The sequence below is a fragment of the Stegostoma tigrinum genome, unplaced genomic scaffold, assembly GCF_030684315.1.
Source record: "Stegostoma tigrinum isolate sSteTig4 unplaced genomic scaffold, sSteTig4.hap1 scaffold_126, whole genome shotgun sequence".
Taxonomy (NCBI): Eukaryota; Metazoa; Chordata; class Chondrichthyes; order Orectolobiformes; family Stegostomatidae; genus Stegostoma; species Stegostoma tigrinum.
The window spans coordinates 835,806-857,619 of record NW_026728074.1 but is presented as its reverse complement, the minus strand read 5'-3'; the positions used below and the strand labels follow the sequence as shown (position 1 = coordinate 857,619).

The 21,814-nt window shown below is 45.9% G+C and overlaps 1 long non-coding RNA gene across 1 annotated transcript in view; it reads left to right on the top strand.

Moving 5' to 3' along the window:
- LOC132207700 (uncharacterized) overlaps positions 1-20,353 on the top strand; it is a 31,366-nt gene extending 11,013 nt beyond the window's left edge. Inside the window, exons 2-3 of the long non-coding RNA XR_009443718.1 lie at positions 2,899-3,079; positions 19,073-20,353. This is a non-coding gene — a long non-coding RNA (uncharacterized LOC132207700). The remainder of the gene's footprint in view (positions 1-2,898; positions 3,080-19,072) is intronic.
- Positions 20,354-21,814: the final 1,461 nt, after the last annotated feature.

The window sequence follows — 21,814 nt, the reverse complement described above, 5'->3', positions numbered from 1 at the left end:
ACTTACCGGTCTATAATTGCCAGGGATTTCCCTATTTCCTTTCTTGAAGAGAGGAATTACATTTGCCTCTCTCCAGTCCTCAAGTACGACTCCAGTGGAGAGCGAGGATGCAAAGATCTTCGCAAGTGGCGAAGCAATTGCATTTCTCGCTTCCCAAAGCAGCCGAGGACAAATCTGATCCGGGCCTGGCGACTTGTCAATCTTAATGTTTGACAAAATTTTCAGCACATCAGCTTCGTCTATCTCTATCCATTCCAGCATGCACACCTGCTCTTCAAAGGTTTCATTCACTACAAAGTTGGTTTCTTTCGTAAAGACAGAAGCAAAAAACTCATTTAGGGCTTCCCCTACCTCCTCAGGCTCCACACACAAGTTCCCTATGCTATCCCTGATCGGCCCTACTCTTTCTTTGACCATTCTCTTATTCCTCACGTAAGTGTAAAATGCCTTTGCGTTTTCCCCGATTCCTTCTGCCAAGCCTTTCTCGTGCCCCCTCCTGGCTCTCCTCAGACCATTTTTGAGCTCCTTCCTTGCCTGCATGTAATCCTCTCTAGCTGAACTTGACCCTAGCTTCCTCCACCTTATGTAAGCTACCTTCTTCCTTTTCACAAGAAGCTCCACCGCTCTCGTCATCCAAGGTTCCTTAATCTTATCCCTTCTTGCCTGTCTCAGAGGGACATATTTACTCATCACTCCCAACAACTGTTCCTTAAACCGTCTCCACATGTCTATAGTTCCCTTACCATGGAACAACTGCTCCCAGTCCATGCTTCCTAACTCATGTCTAATCGCATCATAGTTTCCTCTTCCCCAATTAAATATCCTCCCATATTGCCTAATCCTCTCCTTCTCCATAGCTATGTGGAATGTGAGGCAGTTATGGTCACTATCACCAAAATGCTCTCCCACCACAAGATCTGATACCTGCCCCGGCTCGTTTCCGAGCACCAAGTCAAGAATGGCCTCTCCCTTCGTCGGCCTGTCAATGTACTGCGTTAGGAAACCCTCCTGAACACACCTTACAAAAACAGCTGCATTCAAATCTTCTGCTCGAAGGAGGTTCCAATCAATATTAGGAAAGTTAAAGTCACCCATTACAACAACCCTACTGCGTGCACACTTTTCCAAAATCTGCCGACCTATGCTTTCTTCAATCTCCCTGCTGCTACTGGGGGGCCTGTAGTAAACCCCTAACGAGGTGACTACTCCCTTGCTGTTCCCAATTCCCACCCATACTGACTCGGTAGGCGGATCTTCCTCGACAATGGAAGCTTCTGTAGCTGTGATACTCTCTCTGATTAGTAGTGCTACACCCCCTCCTCTTTTTCCCCTTCCCTATTCTTTTTAAATGTTCTAAACCCTGGAACATCCAGCAACCATTCCTGCCCCTGAGAAACCCATGTCTCTGTTATGGCCACAACATCATAGCACCAGGTACTGATCCATGCTCGAAGTTCATCACTTTTATTCCTGATACTCCTTGCATTAAAGCAAACACACTTTAACCGATCCCTTGGTTCCTTCCCAGGAAAATCCTTCCCACTAGCTGGTCTACCTCTTGCTACTGCCTCACCTGCATCAACGCTCACCTCTGGTATACAGCTCAGGTTCCCACCCCCCTGCCATACTAGTTTAAACCCTCTCGAACTACTCGAGCAAACCTTCTACCCAGGACATTGGACCCCTTCCAGTTCAGATGCAACCCGTCCTTCTTGTACAGGTCCCACCTTCCCCAGAAGGCATCCCAATTATCAACATATCTGAAGCCCTCCCTCCTACACCAGCTGCGTAGCCACGTGTTCAGCTGCGCCCGCTCCCTGTTCCTCACCTCGCTATCTCGTGGCACCGGTAGTAAACCAGAGAACACTACTCTGTTCGTCCTGCTCTGCAGCTTCCATCCTAACTCCCTGAAATCACTTTTTATACCCTCAAACCTATTTCTGGCTATATCATTTGTGCCAATATGTAACACGATTTCTGGCTGGTCGCCCTCCCCTTTTAGCACTTTATACACCCGATCGGAGACGTCCCAGACCCTGGCACCAGGGAGGCAACTTACCTTCCGGGAATCCCGATCTTGCCCACAAAATCTCCTGTCGATTCCCCTAACTATCGAGTCCCCTACCACGAGTACTTTTCTATTCTGCCCCCTTCCCTTCTTTGCCACAGTGTCAGGCTCAGTGCCAGAGAACTGACTACTATGGCTTTCCTCTGGTAGGTCATCCCCCCCAGCAGTATCCAAAACGGTATACTTATTGCTGAGGGGAATGCCCACAGGGGATCTCTGCACTGTCTGTCTGTCCCCTTTCCTCCCCCTAACTGTAACCCATCTATCCTCGCCCTGAGCCTTAGGAGTGACCAACTCCCGATAACTCCTCTCAATTACCCCCTCTGCCTCCCGAATGATCCGTAGTTCATCCAGCTCCAGCTCCATTTCCCTAACACGGTTTTCAAGGAGCTGTAGCTGGGTGCACTTCCCGCAGATGTAGCCAGTGGAGACGTGTGCCACATCTCCCAACTGCCACATTCTGCAGGAGGAACAAGCAACTGCCCTAGCGTCCATACCCCACTTATCTGAACACCCACTCAATACTAAAGTAGAAAGCTTACGTCAAATAATAATAACAAATTAATAACAAACTTATATTCAATAGAGAAAGTTTAGAATGAACCTTACCTTACTAACTAGGTTAGAGGAGGAGGGCGGGTGGGAGACTCTACAGTTGTAGAGTCTCGGGTTTAGCCGCCTTGCTGATATATATGGTCACTGCTTTCCTTCCCGGCTGCCCCTCTGGTCCTCGTCACTTCCTCCGCTGCTCCCGCTCCTTCTCTGAAAGAGGAAAAACACTGCTGCCCGCTACCGGTAAGTAATTTTAAAAATAAACTGCTTTACCTTAGCTGCAGTCTTCCGGGTCCGTCTTGCCTCCGCTGCTGCTCGCACTCAAAATGGCCGTTGGCGTCGAAGGGTGAGTATTTATACTCACTGCTTTCCTTCCCGGCTGCCCCTCTGGTCCTCGTCACTTCCTCCGCTGCTCCCGCTCCTTCTCTGAAAGAGGAAAAACACCGCTGCCCGCTACTGGTAAGTAATTTTAAAAATAAACTGCTTTACCTTAGCTGCGGTCTTCCGGGTCCGTCTTGCCTCCGCTGCTGCTCGCACTCAAAAAAGGTTTATTTCCTGAGAGGCTGGGCAGTGACTCAGTGGTGGAGAGTCACCCAACAGGGCCTGTGTCTCTGTCCCTCTCCATCTCCCCACTCAGTGTTTAACCTGTCCCCCCCACAGCTTGTTCTCTGTCACTCTGGCGATGCGGTTAAAAAAACACAAAGAAATGACCAATGTTCCCCTCTGCCCACTCCCATTCACCAGGCACAAACCTCTTGCCCACTCCACCTGGGATTGGTGCTGTTTCTACATGAAATATTAATGATGAACCTTTCAAAGTGTCCAGTCGCCTGTCTCTCTCCCTCCCCATCTCTGTCTCTGCCCCTATCCATGGATCGATCTCTGTTGACTTTCTCCTGCTCGAGAATCGATCAATGTCCCTCACTCTCTCCATTTCCTTCAAGTTTCAATAGCAATGCCCTCTTCTGCCTCACGTTTGCCATGTGTTCCCATCTCCCCGCTGTGTCTCGTGGACATTTGCAACATCATTGTCGCATTTTGGAGGTTGCAGGGGTGAGGGAATGTGGGGTGGTTCTGGGCTGCGGTAGGGTTGGGGAAAGAAGGGGTGACATACAACTCAGTGCACGCACTATCAGGCCATCAGCAGTCTCAGCCCAGGGCCCTGCAGACAGCCTCATGTCGACGTGAGGGTGACCTGCAGGCTGCATTGGTGCACAGTAAGATCCCACCGGCAGCTGTGTGCGGTACTGCTGAGGGATTCCCTCAACACCTTGTCGGAGCCTGGCCCACCCCCTCTACAGGCTGCAATGTGAAAACAGGCCTCTCCCCCACTGAACCCGCCTGCAAATATTACACTCCCCCATTTCAACTTTTGAGCAGAGTCGGACTGAACACGTGAGTTAGCCTCTCACCACCACCTCCCAAGATTCTGTACCTAGCCTCGCTAAACGTGTCCACCTCTACCTGTTTCAGCTGTATTCCTTTTCCCCCCAACACTCCCATCTTCACCCCAACCCCACCTCCACTCTCCGCGCTGTGTGTGGTTGCATAAACAGCAAAATGTGAAAATGGCCACACGTTGATGGAGAATCTTAACTCATCCTGAACACTGGCGTAGAGGGAGTGGGGGGTGGGTGTGATGTCAGTCCCTGCAGTTTCTGCCCCTTTGTAATACTGAGCCCCTCCCCGTTCCAGATCCTGCACTGACACCCCCACTCCCTCACCCACAGCCCTCCCAGAGATCAGAATAAGGTCCCAGTCAATGGGAACAATTCCCTCCATTCACCCCAAAACCTCACAGACAGGCCAAGAGGGGCCAAGAGGTGGCATTGGGACATGGGGTGGTGGGGGGAGGAGGAGGGATTGTAGTCTTCCTTTCCCAGATCCTGGCAACCCATCCTACCCACCTACCTCTCCATTAAAATGACAATAAGTCCCAGCGGAATTTCTCCCAGATATTCCAAGATGAAATGCAGGAGAGAAAACAGTTTGATGGATCGACAGGAGTATCCAGCTCACCCCTCCCTTCCAATCTCCTATGGCCTTCAGCTCGCCAATACACTTCATTCGGGTGGTGCCTGTGAGATGTTATTGGGATAACATCCCATTGATGTCTATACTTCTATAAATTAAAGTCTTTTATTTACCTACACATCGGTATGCAGGCACTACCCTGAAGCTTCCTGCCCAGCTAGGAATTCAGTGTAAAACTTTTGTAACTCCTTATCTTCCCACTCATCATTATGCAAACACTGTCTTCAGCTTCCTGACTGAATAAAACAAGAATCAAACTGTTTCAAATAAGGTTAAGTAAGGAACATTTGTAAAGGTGTGAGACCTCTGAAGCATGTAACTTCTGTCGCTGACAAAGGGGCCAGGGCACTGACTTTGTTCCAGCCAGAAACACTGGCAACTTGAAATCAGAATCTGTCCTGGACAACAACTCGAAATCGCCTCCTGCCATTAGCAGCTACTTCACTGGCAATCGATACTATATCCTGGTCTTTTATGTTGTTGATGTAATCATTGTTTGGTATCCTGTTTTTGTCTGTTGTAGTAATTGTTTCATGCATCATGTCATTGTAAAATGTGAAACTGTTTTATGTATCAGGGTAACAAAGTGTGAAGCTGGATGAACACAGCAGGCCAAGCAGCTCCCATTACATCTGTTTTATGTATCATGTCTTTGTAAAGTATAAAAAGCGGGGACTGTCCACTGCTCGGGGAGAATTACTTGTGAGACTCTGCGCTCTGTGCCGTGTTGAGTACAATAATTCTCCACAGCTTGTACTTGCTTGGTTATAAAAGGATTTGTGTTTTTCTAAACAGGTCAGTGTCTTGTTATTGCAGCAAGTCCATGAGGGTCTCCGAAAACGAACCTGACACCTGCATCTTCCATTGATTGCTTGCTGCCATGTGGCCCCATCTGAAACACAGATATGACTTCCAAAGCTTCACATATGGTTAGGATTCCTGATCTCCCCCAACTCTCCCCTCTCCCCGTCCCATATACAACACCCAGAAGGGGCTAAATTTTGAATAAACAAACAACTGCACAGCAAGATCCCAATGACTACTGATCCCCCACCACAGCCCTTGTATCTATTCCCCGCCTCCCATACATCCCCACCTCCCCACTCCCACAGCCCTCCGATCTCACTCCCATCCCCGCCTTTCTAAGCTTTTCCTCTCTGTCTCCATCTCCCTTTCCCCCCAACACTGTCTCTGAATTATACCTCTGTGACTGAAATGTTGTCACCCCTGCCATTTAGTAACCCTGACCTGTCACACTGCGGCATTGACTGTCTAAAACGGTGGGACGGTCTGGAGAGAGTGGTGGGAGTGGGGAAGGCCTAAACTGAGGAATGGCAATGGAGAGAGGGAAATGGGGAAGAGATAAAGTAAGAGAGAAAGAAAGAGCCAGAGTATGGTCAGAGAGAAAGTGAGGAAGATCCCAGTCTGAGGAAGGTGCGTGGAGAAGGAGATGGACAGAGTGAGACAGAGAGACAAAGAAAATGTAATATCAAAGGCTCTGTAAACAACATTTGGACACTGGGCATCTTGTTGCAATGTAGGCCACACTGCAGGTAATTTGACACACAGCAAGATCCCACAAGCAACAGTGTGACTGCAGATAGATTGTGGGTTTCACTGATGCTGGTTAAGGGCTCAATTCTGGCTCCAGGCTGACAGAGAGGGACCAATCCTGCTGCTTGCGAAATTCAAAATACTTCCTTCTCTCCCCTTCACCTCTGATATGTCACTCTCTCTTTTCCAGGCTCTCTCTCTTTCCCTTCTAAATCTCTAATCTTTCGATCTTTCTTCCTCTCTCACTTGTTCCCTCCCCACCTCCCCATTTCTGATTTTTTTTCTCTCTCTCTCCCAGATTAAATCCTGTGCATTGTAATCGTTATCATTTAAAAAGACTGTGACATTGATGTTGGAGGATATTCTGTTTGATAAGCCAGGGCACTGTTTCCCAGCATTCTGTGCCAGTAATGCTGCAGGTCATTGATACACATTGCGATCCTACAGGTCGCCCCTTCCTGCTCCAAAATGTGTTGAAATCACAATTTCCATTCAGGGAAGAGGCTATCAGTTTCTTTGGGACAAAAAACACCCCCTCCATCCCAGGATTTGAGTTGGTGGGTGGCACTTTCTAGAACAAAGTGATTGGAGTTGGGCAGTGAAGAGATATTGGAGACCCCAGTTCTCTCACCAACAATATGCCACCTCCCCCAGATCCTGTCTCCCTTTCCCAGCACAGATACAAAGACATATCTTGTCCCTTTATCCCTCACACCCTCCCACTCACACTTTTTGTCTACATCTGTTTTTTTTTGGTAAAAAAACTTTGTATTGCAAACTATTTCTAACTCCCCCTCTGTTTCTGTTTGAAAAAAAAAGTGAAAGGAAGCTGGAGAGGGTTCAGGAGAGGAGACAGAGTGAGAAAGACAGAGATGCCCTCGCAGTTACTCAGGGGATTGAAGTAAAATGGCCAAAAAATATTTTATTTATGTGATTATCAATTTTTTTTCATCCTGGCCTGCACATGTCACACATTACACTGAAGTGAGAATGAGTCTTTGAAGAGAGTTTCACATTTATGGTTTTAATTTCCTCCGTGGGGAGTCCTGTCTGTCAGACACTCACTGGGAGGAGAATTAACATGTTTGTGTCAAATCCCAAAGCCCTGGTTACTTTAACCCCAGACTTCAAACCTGTTCTTAAAAGTTACCTGGAGGCTCCTAAAAGAAAACCAGGGTACACCAGAGGAATTCAAATCTTGAGGTAATAATCAAATACAACTGACATGGGCCCCGCAGTCTGCAGCCTTTTGAACAGGCCTCAGGCCAATGCCTGAACCCCACCCCTCCTCGCTCTGAAGGAAACTTGTGTCCAAGGGAAGGATTTCTTATCCCCTTGTAGTTTCAAAATAAATAGACAGAGAAAGGGAGGAAAGTTATTGGAACTGGAAAGGAAGGACATTGTTAAAGAAATCGCCCAGCAAGAGGCTAGGGTTTGATGTCTCCCCTTCACACAAGCCATCCCTCATCAATGCCAGGCTCTGATTGAATTGGGGAAAACTTTGGGAAATTTCAATCCCAGACCCATCAGGCAAGGTTAAAAGGAGGAGATTATCGAGACAGTCGCATTGCTGCAGGACAATGAGGCACAGCAAGATCCCACTGCCAGCAATGTGTCAGGAACAAGATAAACCCAATGTTGGTTAAATGGTAAATATTTTCTGTATTCCCCAGGCACTATCGTGACAGATACTTAAGAATCTCAAATGCCTCTCACTCCGTCCCTCTCCATTTTCTTCTGCCTCTCTCCATGTTGCAAGTCTGTCTCTCAATCCCAATGTCGACTTCACATTCTCACATTATTACTCTGACTTCAGAACATGTCTTTTGTGAGATTTCACATTTACAATTTTGATTTCCTCCTTGGGGAGTCCTGACACATGTTTGTGCCAAATCCCATGGCCCCGATTACTTTAACCCCAAGCTTCAAACCCTGGGGTGCAGCCTGTCCAATAAGTCTCAGGATGATATCCCCCTTCGGAGAAAGCCGTTGTTCTATGCGTTGTGGGCCCCAAAAACCTCCCCTTTGGTTCTTCAAAAAATAACTGATCCCTTTGGAGAAAAAAAAGAGACAGCATTAGTTGAAAGGCAAAGCAGAGACAGTGCAGCAAGATCCTGGGATTTCCTCTCTGTCACATGGACAATCTCTTGGCAACATCTGAACACAAACATATCGGGTGGTGCGTTTAGTTTCCATGCCAGTCCCTTCGTAAAGCTTTGAAATGATGGGTGAGCTGATTAAAACAGTCACAGCCTGTAACAATGGCACTGGGACAATTAATACACAGCAAGATCCCACATGCAGCAGTGTCCCAGCAGCCAGATAATCTGATTTTTTTCCCCATCTGTGATGCTGGCTCAGTTTAATTATTTCCTGTGACCCCAGAATCTGACATTACAGTTAATTCACAATCTCAAATACTCTCTCTGGCTCTCCTGTTTGTCCTGCTCTCTCAGTTCTTCAAATCTTTCTCTCACTGTCACATCTAATCACACTGCCCTCCTCCATAACCCATATAAACTTCAGGGTCAGAAAGAGAGAGGACTCATATGGGCCCCTCATGGTATGCAGTGGGAACAGGCATCAGGCCAATATTGTCCCCCTCTGGAAGTTTTTTTTTCAAAGCTTTCCTGGCCCCAGACATTTTGGATCTTCACATTGTCACTTTCCAAACCAGAAATTTCAGGGGATAAAACAGAAAAGATTACTTGAAAGGGGGAGCTACAGCATTTTGCAGCAAAATTACACAACAAGAGGTCAGTCTTATGTGCACTACACCACCTCCACAGCATTACAAAACATCATAGCAACATCAAACTACCAAATAAATCATAAGCTGGCAATATAACAGAGGTTTAAAATAATAATAAACACACATACTCACACACCATCTCAATCAAACAGGGAGAGCTGCTCACTACGCATTATGTCAGGATAAATCTGACACATTTCTCAGTGAGTGGTTTGCAGACTCCACCTCTGACACATTGCAATGTCCCTCAGTCTGCTCATTAAGGAGGCCTCTGTGTGATAGAGATGGTAATTCCCAGGATTGGAGTCTTTTGTTGGATTTTCCTGGCCATTGAAATGTTAATTCTCTCGCAGCAAAGATTTACCATTCCTTGTTCTTTGAAACCTTTTTAAAGCCATGTTATCTCTGTCAGTGCAGCTTGAAAATATTTAACATTGGTCTCATAATAGCACCTAAGAGCCGGACTGCAGATGCCCCAAGAGACAGGAATAGAAAGATAATGGGGATATTTGCTGAGGATCTGTCGGGATTTTCCTGCTGTCAGTGTGGCTCCCAGAATCAAACTCCTGAGATGCTGCTTGGCCTGCTGTGCTCATCCAGCTTCACACTTTGTTATCTCTTTCTCACTCTCTCTCTCTCTCTCTTCTGCCCCTGTCTCTACCTGGTCTGCACAACATACAGCCATTTCAAACTTGACATTCAAAACTTTGTTTCTTCTCCTCCTCCTGAAAATGTCAGTAGAGTTTGAGAATTTAAAGCATTGATCATATCACTGCCCCTCAAACACCCACATTTCCCCATCTCCGCTCCCACTTTGCTCCCAGCACAGGACTGTGGAGAACATGGGAGCACTTTATACAGGTTTTATCAGGGGCTGTAATCAGTGAGGCTCTGAGCTCAAGGGGTCAGCGTGTGTGTGTGTGTGTGTGTATGTGTGTGTGTGTGTGTGTGTGTGTGTGTGTGTATGTGTGTGTGAGCATGCAAGTATGTGCATGTACGTGTGAGTGTGTGTTTGTGTGAGTGTGCACGTATGTGCATGTACCTGTGTGCATGTGCATGTGTGTGTTTGTGTGCATGTGTGAGCGCGCATGTGGGTGCGTGTGTGTGTGCATGTGTTTGAGAGCGCACGCATTTGTGTATGAGCACATGTGTGTGTGTGTGTAAGTGTGTGTGTGAGCATGCACATTTGTGTGTGTGTGAGCGCACATATGTGTGTGAGTGCGCGTGCATGTGTGTGTGTGTGAGTGCATGTATGTGTGTGTGTGTATGTGAGTATGTGCATGTGCATGTGTGTGAGTGTTTGCATGTGTGAGCATGTGCGTTTGTGTCAGCGTGTGTATGTGTGAGTGTGTGTGTGTGTGTGTGTGAGTGTGTGTGTGTGAGCGTGTGTGTGTGTGTGAGCGTGTGTGTGTGTGTGTGTGTGTGTGTGTGTGTGTGTGTGTGTGAGTGTGTGCATGTGCATGTGCGTATCTGCATGTCATACAGTCCGACAGCACAACAACAGATTCTTCGGTCCAACTAGTGCATGCCGAACATAATCCCAAACTAAACTAGTATGACCTGCCTGCTCCTGGCCCAAATGTATTTTAAGTGATGTAATTGTACTCACACACACCTCTTACTCAGGATATTTATTCCACACACTTACCACCCTCTGTGTAAATACTTTGCCCCTTATGCCTTCTCTGAATCTTTCTCCTTTCGCCTTTAAAATTGTGTACCCTAGTCTTGAAATGTCCCATCCTAGGGAAATGACAGCTACCATTACCTCTATCTATACCCCTCATTATTTTATAAACTCCTTATCAGGTCACCTTTAAACCTCCTACGCTTCAGTGAAAAATATTCCAATATATCCGGCCTTTCTTTGTATCTCAAATCGACCATAATCAGCAACATCCAGGTAAAGAGCATGTGCATGTGCATGTGTGTCTCCGTGTGTATGCGCACGCGTGTGTCTGCGCGTGTGTGTCTGTGTGTGTCTCTGTGTACCTGCGCGCGTGTGTGTCTCTGTGCATCTGTGTGTCTGCACGCACGTGTCTCCGTGTGTTTGCGCATGTGAGAGAGAGAGAGAGACCCAAAGAGAGGCTCTGTGTGTGTGCGTGCATCAGAAAGAAAGACCATGCATGTGAGTGTGTCCATTGGACTGCAAAGTTTGTGTCAATGATTCCATCCTGTAATTTCATTATGTGGCTGTCTATAAATCATGTGTTTCTTCCCCTGCCCCAGTAAAGGGTCTCAAACATACTCAGTCCCTTACTCTCAATCACACACTCTCTCGTGTGTGCAGACGCTCTCACATACAGTCTTGTACATACACACACTCACATTTATTCACAGGGACAAAAAGAAAGAGAGAGACACACACAGAAAGACACAGAGATGGAGAGAGAGAGAATGATTACACTTGTAAGTGTATCAGCAATTCGACAATTTATACAGTGAGGTTGGGAGAGACACAGATTTTCACAGGTTTTGAGGGAGACAGAGAGAGAGGATGACACAGATAGGTGCAATGACAGAGAGAATCACAAATAGACACAGTGACAGGGCAGAGAGAATAACTGATAGACGCATGGAGAGAGGGAGAGAGAGAGAGAAAGAAAGACAGAAAGAGAAAGAGAGAGAGGGGGGAGAACCATCGACAGACACAGACTCAGAAAGAGCGAGAGAAACAGATAGAGACAGGGTCAGAGAGATAGATAGATAGGCACCATGGCTCAGTGGCTAGCACTGCTGCCTCACAGCACCAGGGACCCAAGTTGTCTCCCATCCTTGAGTGACTGTGTGAAGTTTGCACATGGTCTCCAAGTCTGTGTGACTTTCCTCCGGGTGCTCAGTTTTCCTTCCACGGTCCAAAGGTGTACAGGCTAAGTGGATTGACCATGCTAACTTGTTCAGCAATGTGTATAACAAGTGGGTTATGGGGTTGTGGTGGGAGGCTCTGAAGGATAGTATAGCCTTATTGGGCCGAATGGCCTGTTTCCACACTGTAGGGAATCCATGAATGAAAGAAACAGATATTCACAGGGACATAGAGAGATTGCTGATATATATAGGGACACAAACAGAACCACAGATAGACACATGGAGCAGAGAGAGATTATCACACTTATGAACTGATCACAGAGACATCGCAGCTACATTCAGCAACATGGAGTGAGATTCACAGAAACAGAGACAGACAAACAGATTCACAAAGAAATGGCATGAGACAGATAGAGAAAGAGACAAAGCTAAGATGAAAACGATGACACTGTTATCACAAGGAGAAATGGAGAATGAGACAGACACTCTCTCCCCTTTACTATGAGTACAGTGGCACAGAGTTGTACATCATCTAAAGGTCCCTGCAGGGATCACTCAGGATTATTCAGCAAAAATGATCTTCCACAACAGCACCCACTATTCCAGGATTGACTGCTTTCATCCTTTTGGGAACATCCCCATCCCCATTCTCTGCTCCCAGACACAGTGCACACTGACTCCGAACGATATTCCCATTGCAATGCTGTCAGTGGGTCTGAATCCATGAAGTGCCACCCTCACAACACTGTGGGTGAGCTACATCTCATGGACTGTGAAGCATTCACACCCTGACTGATTGTCACTCATATCCCATGAAGGAAGTAGAAGAACATTGGAAGCTGGAGAAGGACAATAGACAATAGACAATTGACAACAGGTGCTGGAGTAGGCCATTCGGCCCTTCAAGCCAGCACCACCATTCATTATGATCATGGCTGAGCATCCACAATCAGTATCCTGTTCCTGCCTTCTCCCCATAACCTTTGATTCCACTATCTTTAAGAGCTCTGTGCATCTCTTTCTTGAAAGTATCCAGAGAGTTGGCCTCCACTGCCTTCTGGGGCAGACCATTCCATATATCCACCACTCTCTGGGTGAAGAAGTTTCTCCTCAACTCTGTTCTAAATGGCCGACCCCTTATTTAGACACAAAGACAAGGAGACACAGATGCCGAAACCTTACCAATGACTCACTGCTACGCCATCTGAGTGCATCTCCCCCACAGTCTCACTGTGCCCAGTTCCCACTTTTCAGGAATGCTGGGGAATAGTCAGAATAGCAAGTGCAGCCTCATTCCAGTGAAAGAGCTCATTTACTGCAATCCTGGATAATCGTAGGGGAACTCTCAGCACCCAGTCTCCAGCAGATCCTTCAACACAATCACAACATTATAATCACAGGGACAGAGACAGTCACAGAAACACACAGGTACATAAGAGGCAAACCATGAAATCCGAAAGGACAGAGAAATAGGCCTCATCGTATTATCAATGCCACTAACACACAAACTCAGCCCAAGTCCAGGGGCACCCAGGTTCAAATCCAGCTACGACTGAGGGTGGAATTTAAGTTCAATAAAGAATTCAGAGCTGAGAATGCAACAATGATGTTGAACCCATTGTCACTGTTTGGGAAAAAGAAAACACTTGATTCAGTAATGCTCGTTGTCTGGTTTGGCCTGTCATGGAGTCCAGGCCCACAGCTCTCTGCACAGTCAGTGATGGGCAAGAAATGCAGGCCTGGCCAGAAATGTTTCCATCCCAGATGTGATTAAAATAAATAAACACCGGGGCAGAGAGAATCAGAGACACGGTAGTGAGAGAGACAAGAGAAATATATACATGGGGATAGAAAGAGAGAAACACAGTACAGGCCATGTCAGAAACTGAGGATCACAAATGCACACAAGGACAGAGAGAGACACAGCTCTACTTAGGAAGAGAGAGAGAGAGCTAGAGATGGACATGCACACATAGAAAGGCACACAGAGATCAACACAGGGATGAGAGAGACCTAGAGGTAGACACAGGCAGAGAGAAAGAGACACAAATAGATCAACACAGGGATGACAGAGATAGTCATAGATAGACACCATGACACACAGCGAGAGAGAGAGAGAGGGAGAGAGAGGGAGAGAGAGACTGGCACAGTGAGAGAGACTCACATTTAGACACGGGGGAGACAGAGTGTGACAGATAGACACGGGGCTGAGAAATTATTACGGATATGAAATGAGACACAGCTACATTCTGGGCCACAGAGAGAGATTTACAGGAATACACAGGGACAGAGAGTTACGGAGAGATTCACAAAGAACACGGAGTGACAGAGAGAGAGAGCACAAGAAACAAATAGGGGCTCACAAACGTAAGATGAAGACAATGACAGCTCTACTCAGGGGAAGATGGAGAATAAGAGAGAGAGTATGTAAAACCTTAATTACTCTAGCCCTTTACCATCAGTTCAGACGGACAGACCTATGCATCATTTGCAACAGCCTCTGCAAGTATCATTCAGGGTTATTCAGCACCTCCTTCCAAAAATGACCTCCCCAAACAGCAACCACTATCCCCAAATGGACAACAGCAATCCATGCCTGGAACATCCCCATGTCCAATCTCTGCTTCCAGGCACAGAGCGCAATGAACTCAAATGATATCCCCATTCTGACCCTGTCACTGGGCTCGAATCCCATCTTCACAACACTGTGTGTGAGCTACACCGCATGGATTGCAGAGGGATCACTCACCGACCGATAGACACTCATATCCTATGAAGAAACTGGAAGAAGGAGAGAAATAGAAGCATGCAGGAACAAAGGGAGGCTCAAAGATACACCCAGAGACAGAGCAGGGAAATTAGCACAGATTTGGTCTGAAGTTGCTCTGTGGGATCTGAGGGATACTCGATGGGCCAGCTGTAATTCCCCTTCACTACCTGCCCTCACAAAGGTGATGGTGATTGGTTTCGCTGACCCAAAGCAATCCATCTGGTTTAGGGAAGGCCAGAGTGTGATTTAGGAGGGAGTTCCTGGGTGAGACACAGTGCCAGGGAAGGAGCAACCATCTTGATCACAGCCAGGACATTGTGCCTCTTGCAGGGACACATGCAGGTGGGTGGCAGATGAACTCCAAGTGCTTCTGTCACCCTGGTCATTCTCAGTGGTGAGGGGTCATATAGTTGCTGTGAACGAGTGTTGGAATGTTGCTTCCATTGTTGTTGCTGTGGGACACATGCCTGACCCTCTGCATTGAAGGAGAGAGAGAGAGGATGAATATACTTGTAAATGTCACATCAGTTAGAGAGTTTATGTAGTGAAGGAGGGAGAGATAGTTGTAGATGTTTGGGGGGGGGGGTGTGGTGAGAGAGAGAGATAGGGACAGAAAGAGAGCACACACACACACACACACACACACACACACACACACACACACACACACACATACGCAAAACGATTGAGTGAGAGACAGAGAGATATTGATAGACACAGTGACAGAGAGAGATCATCACACATGAACTGAGACAGAGACAGATTCACAGCTGCATTCAGGGATATGGAGAGAAATGTACAGGAACACACAGGGACAGAGAGAGACCAAAAAGATTCACAGAGAACACAGAGGGACAGAGAAAGAGAGCACAAGGTAGAAAGCAAGAGTCACAAATGTAAGATGAAGAGAATGACAGATTTACACAGGGACAAATGGAGAATGAGAGCAATACCCTTCACCATCAATACAGAGGGACAGAGCTGTGCTTCATTTCCAAGGACCTACAGAGATCACTTTGGATTATTCAGCATCCCCTTCCAGAAATGGTCCTCCAAAACAGCACCCACTATTCCTGAGTGGACAAGAGCAGTCCATGCCTGGAACATGACCATCTCCAATCTCTGCTCCCAGACACAGTGCACACTGGCCCGAATAATATTCCCATTCTGACACTGTCACTTGTCTGAGTCCAGGAAGTGCCACCCTCTAAATGCTGTGGGTGAGCTACACTGCATGGGCTGCAAAGGGTTCAATCACTGGCTTATGGCCACTCACATCCCATGAAGGAACTGGAAGAATATTAGACACTGGAAGAGGGGGAGAGAGACATAGAGAGGGAGAGACAAATACACAAAGTCAAGGGGAGGTTCAAAGATACACACAGAGACGGAGAGCGCGAGCGAGGGAGCGAAGGACAGAATGGGTCTGAAGTTGCTCCATGGGATCTAAGAGACACTCGATGAGCCAGCTATCATTTCCCTTTCCCACCTGCCCTCGAGAAGGTGATGACACTCTGCTTTGCTGAGCCAGTGCAGTCCATCTATTTGAGGGAATGCCACAGTGTGATTTAGGAGGTAGTTCCTGGAAGGGTCACAGTGCCAGGAAAGGAGCGATCCATCTTGCTCACAGGTAGCATGTTGTGCCTCTTGCGGGGCACATTTAGTTGTGAGGTGGGTCCGATCTCTGCGCTCCTGTTGCCCTGGTCATTCTCGGGGTGTGTAGGGCGGGCAGGGCAGGGTCACATTGTTGCTGGGAATGAGTTTTGTAGAGTGGCTTCCATTGTTGTTGCTGTGGGACACATGTCTGACCCTCTGCTCTGAAGGAAGAGAGAGAGAAAGAGAGGATGATTACACTTGTAAATGTCACATCAATGAGGCCGTTTATGTAGTGACGGAGGGAGAGACACACACAGATAGTCACAGGGTGAGAGGAAGACTCAGACCCAGGGATAGAGATAGAGATACACACATAGCAAATGGGAGAAACACAGAGAGAGAGAGAGAGGCAGATAGTCAGACAGACAGACACATGCAGAATCACAAGTAGACAAAGAGAGACAGAGACACACATAGGCACAGGGACAGAGACAGACAGTCACAGATTAACATCAGGACCAACACAGACACAGGGCCGGGAGTGTGGGGGGAGATATCGTCACATGGAGACAGGCAAAGAGTGACAGATAAACACAGGTACAGAAACAGAGAGAGATAGAGTCTCAGATGGACACAACAATCAAGATAGAGACAGATACACATAGAGACAGAGAGAGAAAGAGACAGACACTGTCTGTGTGGAGTTGGCATGTTCTCCCTGTGGCTGCGTGGGTTTCCTCCGGGTGCTCTTGTTTCCTCCCATGTGCTGGCTGGGTGGATGGGACAAGATAAGTTGCCCATAGTGTTCAGGGATGTGTAGATTAGGTGGGTTGCAGGGAGATGTGTCTGGGTGAGGTGCTCTGAGGGTCGGAGTGGCGTTCTTGGGCCGAAGGCCCTGTTTCCATACTGTAGGAATACTCTGAATTCTATGAAAACAGTGCTGAGTGATCTCTGATGGGAATATTGGAAACAATGCACGGCTCTGTCCCTCTGAACAGATGGTGGAGGGGTGGAGTTATAAAGGTGTTACACACAGTGTTAGTCTTATTCTCCATTTCTCCCTGTCTAAGGCTGTCATTGTGTTCATCCTACATTTGTGACACTGTCTCTATCTCTTGTTCTTGCGCTGTCCTTCTGTATTCTCTGTGCACCCGCCCGTGCTCTCTGTCGCCGTGTGTTCCTGTGTATGCGTCTCCATAATCCCTAAATGCAGTTGTGAATCTTTCTCGATCTCACTTTACATATGTGATGATCTCTCTCTCTGTCCTTGTCTATCTGTGACTCTGTGACAGAGAAAGAGAGAGATGCAGATCGTCACAGGGACAGACAGACAAAGAGAGACAGATAGACACAGTGACAGAGACAGAGTCACAGATAGACAAGAATAGAGAGAGATCATCACACATTTCAAGTGAGATCGAGAAAGATTCACAATTGCATTTCGGGATTATGGAGAGGCATGTGACTGAACATTACTTTCTGCAGATTAAAATATTCTGTGAATCAGTAATCTCACAGAATTACAGTCAAAGGAGATTGTGAACTTGGCAGATTCATATTGAAACAACCGCCTGAATAAAAACAGCTCATGACAAAGGCACTGAATCCTCACTGACAAGCAACACAGGTATTATCAGCTTTACAGGTAGAGATCAGAATTGTACAGAAAATCTTACCAGAACATGCTGATGACGATGTGTGCTAGAAATTTTTCTCAGTGAAATAACTTCGTGATCTGCCACTTATTTGCTCAGAAATGATTCTGTGCATCATCTATGAAAAGCAGGTGTATAGTTTACTGGCCACCTGATTGACAGACAAAGGAAAGCTGATCGGGTAAATTACACTGTTAGTGACAGTCCATCGCACACAACAACAAGAGTTTCTTACACTGAGAACAGAACGGATTCTAGTTAAACAGACGTACATACCAAAATGAAAATCTGCTGCTTTGACAAGCATGCTGCCTGTTTGAACAACATAAACATGTTGCCAATGTAGTGAGACATTTGAACTGCCCAATACAACTGTCATGTCTTTCTCAATTCAATAATCACTGTTTCTATGTATTTTTCAAGCTATTATGAGTTGTGTATGTATAATTAGCTCCTGGGACAATCTAGATATTCTGTTGAATAAACACATTTACAACCTGGATATTGCTTAGTCTAATTTTCTAAGTAAAATATAACCTTTTTCAGTCAATCACAGTAACTATCTTTTAAATGGTAGATTCATAATCACAATAAATTTCTAATTATTCTGAGCGAGGAACACCTTGCAAAGGAAATTATTTTTCATGTCCGCACTGACATTGTGTATTTAACAGTTTCCAGTGCCATCATCCAACTCTGTGTACAAGTATCCCTTAGGTCCATAAAGCTGAAACTAAAGCTCTTTTTCTGATATCCTTTCATTACTTTGTTGTTGAGTTACGCTTAATAGCATAAAATATTACAGGCATCAATTAAGATTGAATTGTCAATGCAAAAACTGGTACAAATAATCGCATATTATTCAGCTCATTAATTGTAGTTAGTTTCTAATGTTTTTTTTCACTGTATGATCACATTAATTTCACTGATGTAATTACATTACACTTTTTAGCTCTATACATATGTAAAATGAATGTCAAGTAATTCATAAGTGATACCAAAAACTGTTCACGTTTTGTTCTTTTTTAGTCCAACAATTACAGAATATGTTTTCCAAAAATAAGTAAATTCTGTCCCAAAGAACATTCTCCAATAATTTCCCAACTACTGACCTAAGGTTCACATTTCTGTAAATTTGCTGAAATGGGAAAATCCTGGATGGATTGATTAATGAGTGAATTTGATTGAATTTGGGTAAAGGGATATTTCAGCACATTAATTAATGTTTAATGTTTCAGGTCATGTTGCTCTTCCTCAGGACTGATTCCCATTTTTTGTTTCAGATCCAATGACTTCATTCCACAGGGACAAAGCTTCCAATTTGTACCAGGTTAACTCTGGCCTACTCTTTTCTTTAGAAAAGAGTTTGATGCTATTCAGTCTTTACTGGCAATTACAACCTGCATTGTGTAAGATTTGTGAATGACCCTTTATTTTCCCAATCCTTGTGAGTGATGCCAGCAGCAGAAATATTTCCTAATCTGCAAGTGATTTTGGTTGGGAAATCTCTATTTACAAATTCACTCTTATCCTCAAATAGACTGTGTAAACCATAAAAGGTCTGAGCACAAACCCACAAAAACACGAAGGCAGCATGACAGCCTGAGCTGAATGAACCTGGTGATGTGTGAGCTGTCATGAGGAAAACATGACCATGAGCACAACTGGTTAGAATCACATCCCTACAGTGCAGAAAGAGGTCATTCGGCCCATCACTATACTGACCCTCTACTCCCATAACTCAGCATTTACCAGGGTTAACCCAACCACTTAACCTGCACACTAGGGGGCAACCTAGCATGGCTTGTCCACCTAACCTGCACATTTTTGGACTCTGAAAGGATCACAGCTTAGCTATAATGACGCAAATTTTTGAATGAAGAATAAAAAAAACTCAATGTTGAAACAATTTCACAGTTTTTGTTTTAAAAATAAAATCTAGGGAAAGCTGCGCCACAAAGATTTCAGATTTTCTCTGGAGGAAGAGAATTCAAAACTCGTGCCACTGACGCGGGGGCACAGTGAGGTCACAGAGGGCTGGCACCCATCAGAAATGTAAAAGGTATTGAGCAAGGTAGGGGTGAGAGAGGGGCAAAAAGGCAGTCTGTCACGGGGGAAGGCAGGAGAGATTAAATTGCAGAAATGTTATTAGTTTTTCATGGCCACAAAGATTGGAGTTAGGCCTCAAAAAAAAACAACAAAAGATGTGCCTGTGCTGGGTGTGTAGAAGACACAGAAACAAATTGAAACGAGAAATGCAAACAAATAGGGGCAGAGTTCACAGCCTGAAATTGCTCTTCTCAATGGTGAATCCAGAAAGCTGCAAACCTGTGTGTTTCAATCTCAACCAACACAAACATGATGGGCCAAATAATACTGGCCAGCCAGCGACACCCACATCTCACAAATAAATTTTTAAAAATGGTCTTGGTCTGTGCTGGAATGTTCTGATACTTTTGTTTTGAAATTTGGAGTTTGTTTCTGACGATGTTTATAACCTCTCAAATTGGGCTAAAGTTTAACATTCTAGGGAAATGTAAAATAAATCAGCTTTGTTTCAAACACATCACTGTAGCTTGTTGTATTTGTCCTGAGGGTTGAACAGCACCCGGAGCTCAGAAAGGACAATCTCAGGGTTGGGGGGGAGGTGGGTGGCGAGTGGGGGCATTCGAATGGCAGCGACAGAACTTCAGCCAGGACACATCCTTCAGGGTCTCACTGAGGGGGTCAGATGGCACTTTACTCTTTCACGTCTCTATTCACTGACAGCCAAGCCACTGTATGGGTTAATCCTGCTGTGTCTAAGAAATGTGTCCCAGCTACTGTCTTCCATGGCTCACAGCTCCCAGTCACGGAACAGAATTTCATTCCAACTGGGTTTAGAGTCAGAGGAAGAACAACGGTGAATGCTGGAAATGTGCTTCAAATCAGAGGTTAGCGTAAATCAATGACCTGTTCCTGACTGGAAGTGAATCTGCAGGTTTGTAATTCTGCTGCACTGGTAAAGATAAAACAGTATTTGGTAAATGTATAACATGGAGATCAAAAGTACATGAGCAATGGGAGCAGGGGTATGAGCAGCCTGTCACTGCCTCTGTTGTAACCACACAGAATGCGCCAGGGTGACGTGAGAGAAGGGCCTGGGTTAGAAATTATACTTCACCGACAGTGAGTATACAGGAAGGGTTCAAAAATGTTAATTTTCATTTTCAATGACCATGTGCAACATTTATTGGTCAGGAAGGGGTGTAACAGGAGTTTATGCTGGCTGCAGGAAGGCTTTTCTTTCTGAAGAAGACTTTTTGAGGAAAATTTCTGAATGGCAAATCAAGCCAATCATCGCTTCAAAATCTGAAAGGATTTCTCAATTTATCAGGGCCTGCGTATCAGCTGTGGAATGTGGAAAACGAAATAACTGAGAAAGCACTAGGACAGATGCAACATGAATGGGAGACAGTAAACTGATGATGAAAAGAGCTTTATGCAGTCACTGTGCCTGAATGACAGTGCTGCAGTCGGTGAACTCAGATGTGTTCTGTGTGTAGACAAGGTGTAAAGTGATTGCTCAACGTGGAGAAAGACAAGGACATGGTCACCTTGGAGAAACATTGGAATTGTGGGAAATGTGGGAAGGGACTTAATTACCCATCTCAATTGGAGATTCACTCATTCAGTCACACCAGGGAGAAGCTGTTCCACTGCCCCATGTTTGGGAAGGGATTTACATTACATTCAACGTTACATTCCCATCAAAGGCCTTACTCTTCCTCTGACTCTAAACCCAGTTCGAATGAAATTCTGTTCCGTGTCTGGGAGCTGTGAGCCATGGAAGACAGTAGCTGGGACACATTTCTTAGACACAGCAGGATTAACCCATACCGTGGCTTGGCTGTCAGTGAAGAGAGACGTGAAAGAGTAAGGTGCCATCTGACCCCCTCAGTGAGACCCTGAAGGATGTGTCCTGGCTGAAGTTCTGCCGCTGCCATTCGAATGCCCCCACTCGCCCTCCCTCAACCCTGAGTGAT